The following is a 14292-nucleotide window of genomic DNA, read 5'->3' on the forward strand; positions in this document are numbered from 1 at the left end:
AGTCTGTCATACCGAGCTTCATCTGCCAATTTCCCCTTAATTACTCCTTGCAGATCTATTCTAGTTGCATTGTACGTATCCTGTATGGTTCTTATCATTCTGGCAAAACCCATAGGGGACTGGGATGGGTCTGGCAGCTGGGAGATCAATGCCAACTGCTCTGAGGGACTCCATGGTCTATACATTAACATTGTACGAGCTTCCTGACCTGGAACCACTGCGTCCCCCCCCCCCGCTGCTGCTGCTGCTCCCGGTGCTCCTGGCACAACTATCGTCCTCATTGGGAATAGACTAGCTCGGTGGGGTCTCGGTCCTCCACATGCCACACAGATGTCTACTGTCAAGGGGTTCTGCTGTCCACATCTGGGGCAAACCCAACATTTAGGTTCCTGAGAATTCAGGTACTGGGGTGGGGGTGACGTCGGGAGCGGACAGGGAGGAAAATCTGTCATTCCAGTTTTTGTCAGTCTGTAACATCCGTCTCCTAATTCTTCAATTTTTCCTTTAAAATGAGCGCATGCATTCATCCATACATCTACTGTCCCTAACAGACCCTTATCTTTCAGCCATCCATGATAGGAGTTAAAGAAGGATTTCCATTTCTCTCCATTCATCTCTCCATTCTCATTCATTCCCGCTTTACACAATATTTTGTCAATTCCAATCAGTGCCTGTTTCTCTTCTCTGCGTACCACTAAGTCTTTGGCTATAATGCCTTCCTTGGCATTTTGGTTCCCCATTTTTTCGGTTCTCCTCACCTAGAAGAGACTCCTCAGTCACTTAGACAATGGTCACTTAGACAATGGGCCACAAAGGTTTCTGAACCATTCCACTACTAGCCTTCCAGGACTTATACGCCAGCCAGAAAAACAGACCAAAAACATCGATCCCGAGACACACCCACAACACAATCATCGGATCCATACTTTCATTCTTAAATTCTCCAAAGGATAGAAGGCAGGACTGTCAATTTATCTGAGGGATTCTACTGGTTCAAAGGGACCTGAGCCAGACAACAATCTGTGAATTACCTGGGGAGCTGACCGCTCGGGGGTGAGGGAGTCTCTTCTATGCAGTGATATAATTTAGGTAGAATATAACAGTTATTCTTACCTCAGCGCTGTATATATCACCAACAGAGAGCTTCACTCGTCCCACATCTCGAACCGGTCAAGCACCCTTGGGTAGATTAACTCAAGGTCCCTGTTCGAGGCGCCAGCTGTGGTCACTGCATTCTGTGTCTTCTATCCTTTGGATTACGATATCGGAGAGAGAGTGAGACACAGGACAGGATGTGTGTCAAACAAGCTCTAAACTTTATTACAAAGCATGGGTTTTATATTCACTCTGAAGGCAGGAAACGGATTTACCATATATGGTTTGATTATACAATTTTAGCACACAAAGACTAACTTCTATTCTCGTGCTTGTGTTGAAACATTCAATCGGACACATTGAATTAGACACATTAAATCAGATACATTCTGATGACTAGCAAGGACGCATTATTGATTCAAGAAGGAACATTCACAGCTGGTGTTTTTTTGACCTAAAGTAACTTTCAGACTTATATAGCATAGATGGGGCCTTTGAACTTAAGGGACTCCATCTTCTGCTATAACAGACCCCAGCTCGCACCTGTGCCTGCACCCCCGGTTACCTGCCCAGGAGGAGAATAGTTCCGGTGGGATAACCGGGGAGGGGACCTCATGGGGTTCCCGTGGGAGACGCAGGCCCAGGCCCTCCAGAGAGAAGAGCACTGCAGGAGGGAGCTCCTGCAGCTGGAGCGGGAACGTCATGACCGACAGGTGCGGTGGGAAAAGATGGAGGCCTGGAACATGGCGGCCAAAAACCGGGCCCGCCAAGCCAGAGCTACCACCCCTAGTCCCCGTCTGGAGGGGATCATCGTTAAGTTTGACCTAAACACGGGGTGGGGCTTTGTGAGGGAACCACACACCGACAGGGATGTGTTTGTGAACCGGCGGGATGTAGAACCCCACCTCCAACAGGGGCATCCCGGTCGAAACCTCTATCCCGGTGACTACGTCACAATTACCCGTCACAAGGGCGAGCGCGGCTGGTATGCCCTGCAAGCATACCGCGTGGTAAAGAAAGGAGACCTGCCCCCGCAGCCCCAGGCTGAAGACCCGGCTGGGTCAGCCTGCAAAAATCAAGAGTTCCCCCGGAGGGAGCACCCCTGTTAAACTGTTTGTGTTTGCAGAAACTGTATATAAGTTACCTGGAAAGGTACAGGAAGTTTTGTTCATTTAGTTACCCGGTAAGGGTATAGAGACATGAGGAAGAGGACGGTGATCTCTCTAAAAACTTTCCATTGTAAATAATTGCACTTCTTAAAGTGCCCCTTATTGGTTTTATATATACAAAAATGACCTCAGAACAAAAACCCGTTTTGCGAGGCCGAAGACGTGGTCCAACACTGGGATCACCTATGCCCTGCAGCCACGCCCAGGGCCTACGTTGAGGGTTTTCGGACGGGTCCCTCATACTCAAGTTTGCTAGTTCGCACCTTAATAAAGAAAAAGGACACCCGGTTGCAGATCGTGCTGTAACCTGTTAAAGAATGTTTTATATGAAAAATGTTTTATAAGAAGAATGTTCTATAAGTATAAAGAGAAATGTTATTTAAAAAGTCTTATAATGTTTTGAAAAAGTAACCAGTAACGTTGAAGTAATGTGCCTCCCATACAGGGAAGAAAAGATGTTATATTTATGATCTTATATGTGATGCATCTAAAACTTTGCATGTCTGAAATACCCTGTTTTACTCTATTCCAGCCCGCGGACGTGCTGTGTTTTACCGGGGGGGGGGTTGCGCCCCTGAGGGCTCGGTCGCCACAGAGGTACTGCATCTCAACCAGAGGTGTGGTATCTCACTCTCAGGTAAGGAAGGAGTACAGCTCAGGACCCTAACACCTGCATCCAACACATACCCGCAGTGGGGGTAGGGCGAGATTGCTCCTAAGGGAGAGCACAGTCCCGGGTCTCTAGCTGGGGGGCAGGAACTATTAGTGGGTGTGGGTGGAGGAAGTAGCTTAGTGGAGCACATGAGAGGAAGGTTTAAAAAGGGAAGCCATCTTAGAAAGACAAGCCAGTCAGTCTGAGGAGAGAGAGAGAACAGTCTACAGTGAGAGGAGTGGAGCAGGGATCTGCAGGAGCTCTGCTCAGGCAGAGGGCCTGAGGAGAGGGAGCAGGAAGGGCTCCAGGAACGGAAGAAGGGACCCCAGGGGCGCGGGCAGTGCGAGAGGCCACCTGTACGCCCGAATCTACCAGGAGGTGGAGGGGTCAGGCCACACAAAGGGGACCGGTCCCTCAACTAGCAGAGAACTTTATGACTCAACTAGAAACCGGAGGCTGCAGTATTTTAAGTCCTGCAGCCAACAGTCCATATCAGTCTCACCAAGAAGGTAGCTATAGAGGACCCAGGGGACGGAACAGACGTCGCCCGACAAGGCCCGCAGGTACCGGATTGGGACACTTGGTATGAGGTGCAGGGAGACGGCCAGAGAGAGGACACAGAAGGGGGTCCTGCTAAGTACTCCGGAGGTATCTGAGGGTGGACTGAACCCCTCTCTGAGTAAGCACAGCATGACGAGGGAAGTTACTGTGGTACCTGTAACTTAGACTGCAACAACCGTGAGTAAAGACCCTGAGGACTGCACCCCATTGTCTCTGTGATTATTGCTGCGCCATCAAACGCTGCACTACAACGCCCAGCATCATCACCTATAAAATATACACTGCCCTGGAGCTAAGCTCTACCTGTAGAGAGCTGAACCAACCCTGCTGCACTAACACCCGCTCCAGAGGTTCTGCACAGCAGCGGCGGCTCCCTTGGCCGCATACCACAGGTGGCGTCATGAACATTTGTACATAAATTCCCCTGTAAATAATACCCTATTGAATGACCGCCCTGAGTCACGGACTGGGTCACCGCCACTGTGACATTCCCCAGTATCTACCGGCCCGGCACCGGGTACCCTACGGCCCAGGGGGCGTGTCACATCCATTGTCATTGATGCACTAGAATTACAAATACTACTGTCAGATACATATGGCTAGATGCTGAAGCCGTGCAAATAGTCCTATCACATTTAGGCCTACGGCTATGTGCCCACGATGCAGAAATGCTCTGGATTTTTTCCTGAGCGTTTCTGCATCTCCCTGGCAGAAAAAATGCATGTGGATTGTACGGATTGCGTTTTTCCTGCCAGGGACATGCGGATGTGAAGCGTTCTTCACATGCATTTCCGCATGCGGGTTGACAAGCGCTTTCCAAGCGATTTTAGCATCACTTGGAAAGTGCTTGACAACTAGGTCACACTATATAAATCCATGCAAACGGCATGGATTTATATAGTGTGACCGAAAGAATGGTAAAAAAATAAATATATACTTACCTTCTGATGGCCCCCGGTGTCCTTGTCTTGGCTTGCCGGCAGCTCGCGGTAGATTTAAGGACCTGCCGACATCAGCGGTCGCGTGACCCGTCACATGACTAAATGACGTCATGGCAGGTCCGTTTTAGACCATCGCGAGCTGCCGGCAAGCCAGGAGGCATCGCTAAGGACACCGGAAGCCAATAGAAGGTAAATATAATATTTATTTTTTATTTTATTATTTTTTTCACAGTTTCTATGGAACCCGGGTCCGGAGGAGAGTCTCCTGTCCTCTAGACCCGGGTACCATCCGCACATTGAAACGTATGGAATCCGCATCTGCAAATGCAGTGATGCGGATTCCATGCGTTCCAATGCAAGTCAATGGCGGCGAAAACGCAGCACTTTCGCAAAATAATTGGTAGTGCTGCGTTTTTTTCCGCAATGATAATCCACAGCGGAAATTTCCGCAGCATGTGCACAGCACATGCGGGTTATCATTGGGGAACATGGCAGACCTTCTACCAAGCATTTTTTAAGCGTTTCTGCAGCGAAATTGCCGCTGCGGAAACGCTTAAAAAACTCATAGTGGGCACACAGCCTAAGGGTCCATTTTACACACCCCTATTGGCACCGCAATTGGCCTCTGATCGGTAAACCTTTACTGATCAGCGGTCATTTCATAGTTGTTTACACAGGCAGACCGCAGGAAGCGATGCGCACTGAGCAATCTTTAATAAATTGTTCAGTGTGAATAGGCTGCCACTGTTCTCAGCAGCGCAAGTCTTGTTTACACGGGATGATGCGTTGTCGAGAGTGATATTCATTTGTGCTACACAAAACATCACTTCACCCGAGGAAGGAGCGATTTTCTCATTCATTGGGTGATTGGCATTCTGTTTACACTGAAATATAATCATGAAACAAATGTTTTTAAAGGGAATTTGTTACCAGCCTTACTTTTTATTCTGAAAGTAGCATGATGTAGAGGCAGAGACCCTTATTCCAGCAATGTATCACTTACTGGTACAGTTTTAATAAGAAACTGTTTTCTCTGCTGCAGATCTAGCAATTCTCTGAATGCTGAACTCTGTATATCCCCGCCCACACCACTGATTGGCAGCTTTATGTATACTCTGTGCATAGGCAGAAAGCTGCCAATCAGTGGTAGAGGCGAGGTTACACAGAGCAGGAAAACTACATGGCACAAGACAATGAGGCTGCGTGCCCACTATACGTTTTTCAAGTGTTTTTGCCACCGATCTACCGCAGCGAAAACGCTTAAAAAAAGCTTGGTAATATGTGCCCCATGGTCCCCAATGATAATCCGCATGTGCTGTGCACATGTTGCGGAAATTTCCGCTGCGGATTATCATTGCGGAAAAATACGCAGCATGTCCATTAATTTTGTGGACACGCAGCGTAATTGCCGCCATTGACTTGCATTGAATCGCATGATATCCGCATGAGCACATGCGGATATTACGCAATTCTATATGCAGATGGTACCCGGGTCTGGAGAAGAGGAGACTCTCCTCCAAACTCGGGTACCATAGAACCTGTTAAAAAAATAATTTAAAATAAAAAATAAAGATTATACTTACCTTCCGATGGCCCCCGGTGTTTTCTCTGCTCCGTCCGGTCTGTTGTACGGCTCGCAATGGTCTAAAAGGATCTTCCATGACGTCATTTAGTCATGTGACAGGTCACGCGACCGCTGACGTCGGCTGTCACATGACTAAATGACGTCACCGCAGATCCTTTTAGACCATTGCGAGCCATACAACAGACTGGACGGAGCGGAGAAAACACCGGGGGGCATCGGAAGGTAAGTATAATCTTTATTTTTTACCATTTTTTTTTTTTTTTTTAACTATTAACTTGGTCACACTATATAAATCCATGCCGGTTGCATGGATTTATATAGTGTAACCAAGTTGTCAAGCACTTTTCCAAGTGATGCTAAAATCGCTTGGAAAAGTGCTTGATAACCCGCATGCAGAAATGCATGAAAAAACGCTTGACAAACGCTTCTACCTGGCAGGAAAAACGCATGTAAAATCCGCATGTGTTTTTCCTGCCAGGGAGATGCGGAAAAAATCTGCAGCATTTCTGCATCGTGGGCACTTAGCCTTAGTCCTATAGTGATAATCTCCTGTTGATAAAACACTGATTTTTATTGAAACAACAAGGTACCCAGTAAGTGATACCTCTCTGGAATTAACCTTCTGGCTCTTACTGAAACCTGGATCCAGCAGTCAGACACCGCCGCTGCTGCTCTCTCATATGGTGGCCTACATTTTTCACATACCGCCAGACCTGACAACAGACCAGGTGGAGGTGCTAGTCTGCTCCTCTCAGCAAAATGTACTTTTCAGGTTATCCCCAAAGTGCCATCACTAATCTTCCCTTCTTTTGAGGTCCACGTTGTTAGACTCTACCGACCCTTCTCCCTGCGAATGGTGGTTGTGTATCGCCCTCCAGGACCCTGGAGTTCCTGAATCACTTTTGCCATCTGGCTCTCACAGTTCCTGACCTGTGATATCCCCACCTTCATCATGGGGGACTTTAACATAACCATTGGTGATCCCCACTCCCCATCTGCCATTCACCTTTTATCTCTAACCTCCCCTTTTAGGCTATGTGCCCACGATGCAGAAATGAAGCAGAAAATTTCTGCAGCATTTCTGCATCTCCCTGGCAGAAAAAAACGCATGCAGATTGTGCATGCGTTTTTCCTGCAGAATACATGCGGATCCACATGCGGGTTCACATGCGTTTCCGCATGCAGATTGACAAGCACTTTCCAGGCGATAGCATCACTTGGAAAGTGCTTGACAACTAGGTCACACTGTATAAATCCATGCAAACGGCATAGATTTATATAGTGTGAACCGTAAAAATTAAAACAAATAAAGCTATACTCACCCCCGAGGCCCCGGCGTGGCTGCAGCGCTGCTTCCTGGCTGGTTCCCGGCTGCCAGCATATCGCGAGACAGAGCGGTGAAGGGCCTGCGGTCACATGACTGTGACGTCACCGAAGGTCCTTCAGTGCTGCTGGCATTCAGAGAGAAGACGCCGGACAGGTGAATATAAACTTTATTTGTTATTTTATTCTTTTTTTACAGGTACAATGGTACCCAGGTCTGGATGAGAGTCTCCTCTCCTCCAGAACTGGGTACCATCCGCACATAGAGACGCATAGAAGCCGCTTGTAAAAATGTACAGTCGCGGTTTCTGTGCGTCTCAATGCAAGTCAATGGAGGGAGTTCCGCTGCGCTTCCGCAAAATTAAATGACATGCTGCGGATTTTTGTACGCAGCATAAACGCTGCGGAAAAATCCGCAGCATGTGCATAGAACATGCGGAATCCCCTTGGGGACTATGGGGTGCGGATTACCTAGCGTTTAACAAGCGTTTATGCTGCGGAAATTCCGCAGCATAAACGCTTTAAAAACGCTACGTGGGCACACAGCCTTAGCCTTTCACAGATTACTAACTCTTCTACACATGAATACAGGAATACACTGGACCTCGTCCTCTCCTGGCTCTGATCAGTGCGTGATTTTACTAACTCTCATCTCCCGCTCTCTGACCTCAACCTTCTTTCTCTGTCAAGAACTGTCACCCCACTCAGGACACCCCCACTTACCACACTTATAGAAATATACGTGCCATTAACACTCAGAAATTTATGAAGAATTTACAGTCATCACTGGCCCCAATCGCCTCCCTCTCATGTCCTGATTCTGCACTGAAACATTATAATGAAACACTGCAAAGATCTCTGGATGAAGCTGCACCTCCTACTCATAGAACAACTCAGCAGAGGAGGCGGCAACCCCGGCACATGCTGCAAACATGTTGTTTTCTCCAGCGGTGCTCCAGGTGCGCCCAACGTCTGTGGAGAAAAATCCAATCTGCTTAAAACATACAATTTCACTTTAGTGTTAGTTCCTTTAATGGGCATTGACACCCCTGTGAGTAAGCTTACGCGAAACACTGTCGGGGCGGTCCCCTGGGAGATTGCACTAGCATTGAGCACTTAATTATGGGTCAGTTCTATTAATTACTACCTTCATGTATATACAAACTTTGCTGGGATATCTTCCATGATTACCAGGCAGCAAAGATTATGTGATACATAGGACATGTGCTATGTTAGATGAACATGCACTTTACCCTTTTGTCTGATTAAATACACACACTCATAGGTTGTATATTAGTAATGCTGACTATCAGGATTTAATGAACTACCTTTCTTTCTCCTCATGTCTTTTGAACTATACATTTAAATTGAGAAATTTTTGCCCATATCTTCTCCCAGTGGAACATTAGTTATTCTTTATGTTCACCTCGTTTTTATCTGTGTTTGTATACAGAATATACTTGTTGTTAATTTAATTTTGTGATTAATAAATTACGTACAATTGATTATATACATGAAGCCAGCACTCCATTCTTTTATTTCAAGAACGTCCACCACATAGCCTGGAAGAACAACCAGAACGGCGCTGGCACGGGAGGTAAGTATAGGCTTTTTTATTTTATCGGGGCCAAACATTTAGATTAAGAAGGGGTTGTCCTAGTAGTGGACAAGCCCTTTAACATAAAAGGACAAAAGATGATTTTTTAACAAGAAGGCATCTGATATGAGACTTACATGACTATTTTCAGCACTCTATAACCTGTGTGGCAATATTAGCTTAGATACAGTATGTCAAATGTGGTGACAGATTTCCTTTAAGGCAAATGGCTTTTTAGGGCTACCATATTAATGGGCATGTGGTGTCCATGTTAAGATTTTTTTTACATTCAGGTCTTGTAAAGATAATATCACATGAAGTATCTGAAAACTGCACCATTATGCAGTTTTTGTAAACTCATTGTAAGGGTATGTGTACAGATTTTGCCTGAAAAAGCACATAAAAGATGGTAGAAAAAATTGACATATGCATTTCAAAGTCAAAATGACTTAATGTGCATATGTCAAGTCATTTTTGAGGTTCTTTTAACCGTTGTGAGGCAGTGAGGGGAATCATATACGACAGTCGTTGTGTGTCCCCCAGGATGTGCATAGAAACATACTAAACCAGCAGGAGAGCACTGTTTGGGCAGAGCTCGAAAGGGAAGGAGCATCATTTGAATTTTTTAACACAAAATTAGCTGGAATCAAGAGCGGATGCTATGTCGCGTTTGGAGAGCCCCTGATGTGCCTAAACAGTGGAAACTCCCAACAAGTGAACCCATTTTAAAAACTAGACCCCCTGAAGAAACTTATTTTGATGTGTGGTGAAGATATTGAATCCCCAGATCCTTCACAGAAGTTTATAACATAGAACTGTGAAAATAAAAAAAAGCATATTTTTTCCACAAATATGATTTTAGCCCCAATTATTTTTATTTTTACAAAGGAAACAGGAAAAAGCAGACCCCAAAAATTGCTGTGCAATTTCTCATGAGTATGGCGATACCCCCTGTGTGGGGGAAAACCACTGATTGGACACACGGCAGGGCTCGGAAGGGAAGGAGCACTGTTTGACTTTTTGAACGCAAAATTGGCTGGAATCGAGAGTGGACGCAATGTCATGTTTGGAGAGCCCCTGATGTGCCTAAACAGTAGAAACCCCCTACAAGTGACTCCAATTTGGAAACTAGACCCCTCAAGGAATGTATCTAGATGTGTGGTGAGCACCTTGAACAAAGTGCTTCACAGAAGTTTATAACGTAGAGCCGTGTAAACAAAAAAAATCACATTTTTCCCACAAAAATTATCTATTAGCCCCAAATTTTTTTATTGTCACATTGTCACAAAACAGGAGAAAATGGACCCCAAAAATTTTTGTGCCCATTTTTAACCTTCAGAAAATTCACAAAATTGTATAACATTAGGAAGAGTAAATGAAAATTTTTTTTTTCCCATTAAAATGTTGTTTTGACCCAGGTTTTTAATTTTAAAAAGGGATAATAGTAGAAAATGAACAATTTTTGTTATGCAATTTCTCCTGAGTGTGCCAATACCCCATGTGTGGGGGAAAACTACTTTTGAGGCACAGTGGAAAGCTCAGAAAGAAAGAAGTGCCATATTGGAGTTCAGATTTTGCTGGACTGGTTTGAGGGTGCCATGTCACATTGGCAGAGCCTTTGAGGTTGCAGAACAGCAGAAACCCCCATAAATGACCCCATTTTACAAACTACACCTCTCAGTGAATTCATCTAGGGGTGCAGTGAACATATTGACACCACAGGTGGGTCAATAAAAAAAAAAATTAGTTTTAGCCCCAGATTTTACATTTTCACACAGGGAAATGGGTAAAAATGGCATCAAAATTTGTCACATAATTTCTGCTGAACGTGGCAATACCACATATATGGCTATACAGACCTGCTTAGCCACATGGCTAGACTCTGGAGGGACTCCTGGTATGCAGTTTTTCCTAGAATAGTTTGCGGACTCCATATACAGAGCCCCTAAGTGCTAGGAGAGTAGAATCCCCCCCTCAAGTGACTCTATTTTGGAAATTATACCCCTGCCAAACATGTGGATGCTAAATGTGGTTTAGGCACACTCAGAAGTGAGGGGGCATTTGGATTTCAGAGTGCAGAATTTGCTGAATTTTATTTCGGGTGCGAGGAGCCATTTCGCTTGTCCAGAGCTTTTGTGCTACCCGTAATGTGGAAGCCCCTATATTTCTGTTGACAGATGATGGACCTGAGTGGGGACTTGGGTTTTTTGTGGATTGAGTTGAAGCTTTTATTGGGAACATTTTACATAATATTTTGGATCACATTTATTCTGCTCTACGCTGAGCCCTTATATCGGGGTTTCCATTTTTAAATCTCCAAGTGACGTGATTCAGATGAAACCGATGAGGGATCAGTTCACTATAATGAGGCAGCAGAGTTACTCTGGGCTCAGTCTGGCCTCTGTTCAGTGGTGTTCTTCTCAGAAGTGCACAAATCTGCACCAACGGCACTTTTATGCACTCCTAAAAAGTCGGACACCGCTGGATCACAGCCCAGACGGCGTCCACAGTGCCTCCATCTGCCTCATTATAGGGAATCTTCCACCAAGAGTTCTGTCTGAATCACGTATTTCAGATATTTACATGAATACCCCAGTGTAAGCTCTCAGCGTAGAGCGCAGGATAAATGTGAGCCGAGCCTTACTGTGATCTTGGGAGGCATAATGAACAAATCAACAGCAGGTGAAGAATTGTTTTTTTTTTTTGTTTTTTTTTTTACACCATTCCTCGTGTGTTATAAGTGATTAGACGACTTTATTCTTCGGGTCGGTGCGATTAGAGCGATACCAGATTTATATTGGGTTTTTATGTTTGGCTGCTGTCACACACAGAAGACACTTTTTATTGCAAAAAATAGCTTTTGCATCACCATATTTTGATGGCTATAATTTTTCCATATTTCGGCCGACAGAGTCGTGTAAGGGCTTGTTTTTTGTGGGACTAGTTGACGTTTTTATTGGCATCATTTTCGGGCACATAACATTTTTTGATCGCTTTCTATTCCAATTTTTTGGGAGGCAGAATGAACAAAACCAACAATTCAGGAATTGTTTTTTGAGGTTTTTTTTGCCGTTCCCGTGTGGTGAAATTGATAAGACAACTTTATTCTTAGGGTGAGAACAATTTATATCTTCTTTATGTTATGGTGCTATTGCACAATAAAAACTTTTTTAGAAAAAATAATTATTTTTGCAGCGCTGTATTCTGAGAGCTATAACTTTTTCGTCTTTGGCTGATGGAGCTGTATGGCGACTTATTTTTTGCGAGACAAGATGACATTTTCAGCTATACCATTTTTATTTATATTGATTTTTTTATCGCGTTTTGTTACACTTTTTCCAGCGGTATGATGATAAAGCATAGTTTGATATCTTTTTTTTTTCCATCATTCACTGAAGGGGTTAACTAGTGTGACACTTTTATAGATCTGGTTGTTCTGGCCGTGGCGATTCCAAATATTTATACTTTTTTTATTTTTTTATTGTTTTACATACAAATGTGTATTTATTAGTGTAATATTATTTTTAAATATTATTTTTTTACAATTTTTTTTTTACTTTTTTTAACTTTTTTACTTAGTCCTTTTATGGGACTTTCACTTTTTTTACATGTATAATGCATTGTAATGCACTAGCATTGCAGTGCATTATACCCAGGGTCGGTCTGGGCTGGCGGGATACCGGGAATTTTCCCGGTGGGCCCCGCCCCCAGCTGCAGAGGAGAGGGGGGAGAAGAGAGCAAAAAAAAAATCCTGCGGTTTTAAGGGGCACGGGCCCTTTAAAAGCACAGGCACAGTGTATGCAGGGACACGCGCACGCGGCGTTCATTACCTGAACCACCGCGGCGCACGTCCCAGTGAAGCAGCTGAAGCTGCGCGTCTCCCCTCGCCGGCCGGAATATGACGTCATCGTCATGCGCCTGCTGTGAAGGAGGCGCGCAACTCAGGAGAAGGAGGACACCGCACGGGAGCGCAGGAAGGTAAGAGGTGTGTGTGTGTAATGGTCTGGGCCCCTGGCTGGACACACAAGGGGGGGCCCAGCTGGACACACAAGGGGAAGCCCAGCTGGACACACAAGGGGAAGCCCAGCTGGACAGACACACAAGGGGGTAGCCTGGCTGGACACATAAGGGGTTAGCCGACTGGACAGAAAAGAGGGGGTCCTGGCTGGACACACAGGGGGGGAACCCTGGCTGGACACACAAGGGGGAACCCTGGCTGGACACACAAGGGGGGCCCAGCTGGACACATAAGGGGGGAACCCTGGCTGGACACACAAGGGGGGCCCAGCTGGACACACGAGGGGGAACCCCGGCTGGACACACGAGGGGGAACCCTGGCTGGACACACGAAGGGGGGCCAAGCTGGACACACGAGGGGGGCCAAGCTGGACACACGAGGGGGGGCCAAGCTGGACACACGAGGGGGGAGCCCTGGCTGGATACACGAGGCGGGAGCCCTGGCTGGATACACAAGGGGGGCCCTGGCTGGACACGCAAGGGGGAACCCTGGCTGGACACACAAGGGGGGGCCCGGATGGACACACAAGGGGGGGCCTTGGCTGGACACACAAGGGGGGGCCCTGGCTGGACACACAAGGGGGAGCCCTGGCTCGACACACAAGGGGGGACCCTGACTGGACACACAAGGGGGGACCCTGGCTGGACCCAGGTAAAGGGGGATGGGCAGGATGGGTATATGGGGGCAGGCTGGACACATGGAGGCCAGGATGGATATATGGGGGGGCAGGCTGGACACATGGAGGCCAGGATGGATATATGGGGGGGCAGGCTGGACACATAGAGGTCAGGATGGATATATGGGGGGGCATTCTGGACACATGGAGGCCAGGACGGATATAGGAGGGGGCAGGCTGGACACATGGAGGCCAGGATGGATATATGGGGGGGTAGGCTGGACTTATGGAGGCCAGGATGGATATATGGGGGGGCAGGCTGGACTCATGGAGGCCAGGATGGATATATGGGGGGCAGGCTGGACATATGGAGGACAGGATGGATATATGGGGGGGCAGGCTGGACTCATGGAGGCCAGGATGGATATAAGGGAGGGGGCAGGCTGGACACATGGAGGCCAGGATGGATATATGGGGGAGGCAGGCTGAATACATAGAGGTCAGGATGGATATATGGGGGGGCAGGCTGAACACATGGAGGCCAGGATGGATATATGGGGGGGGGCAGGCTGGACACATGGGGGGCTAGGATGGATATGTAGAGGGGCAGGCTCGATACACGTGGGCTAACATAAATATATGGAGGGGCACGCTGAATATATGGGGGGTGTCAGGATGGATATATGCAGGGGGTAAGGGCAGGATGGATATATGAGGAGGCAGGCTGGACACATG

This window comes from Phyllobates terribilis, unplaced genomic scaffold (assembly GCF_046119375.1).
Source record: "Phyllobates terribilis strain yellow unplaced genomic scaffold, ASM4611937v1 Scaffold_5__5_contigs__length_657084704, whole genome shotgun sequence".
Taxonomy (NCBI): Eukaryota; Metazoa; Chordata; class Amphibia; order Anura; family Dendrobatidae; genus Phyllobates; species Phyllobates terribilis.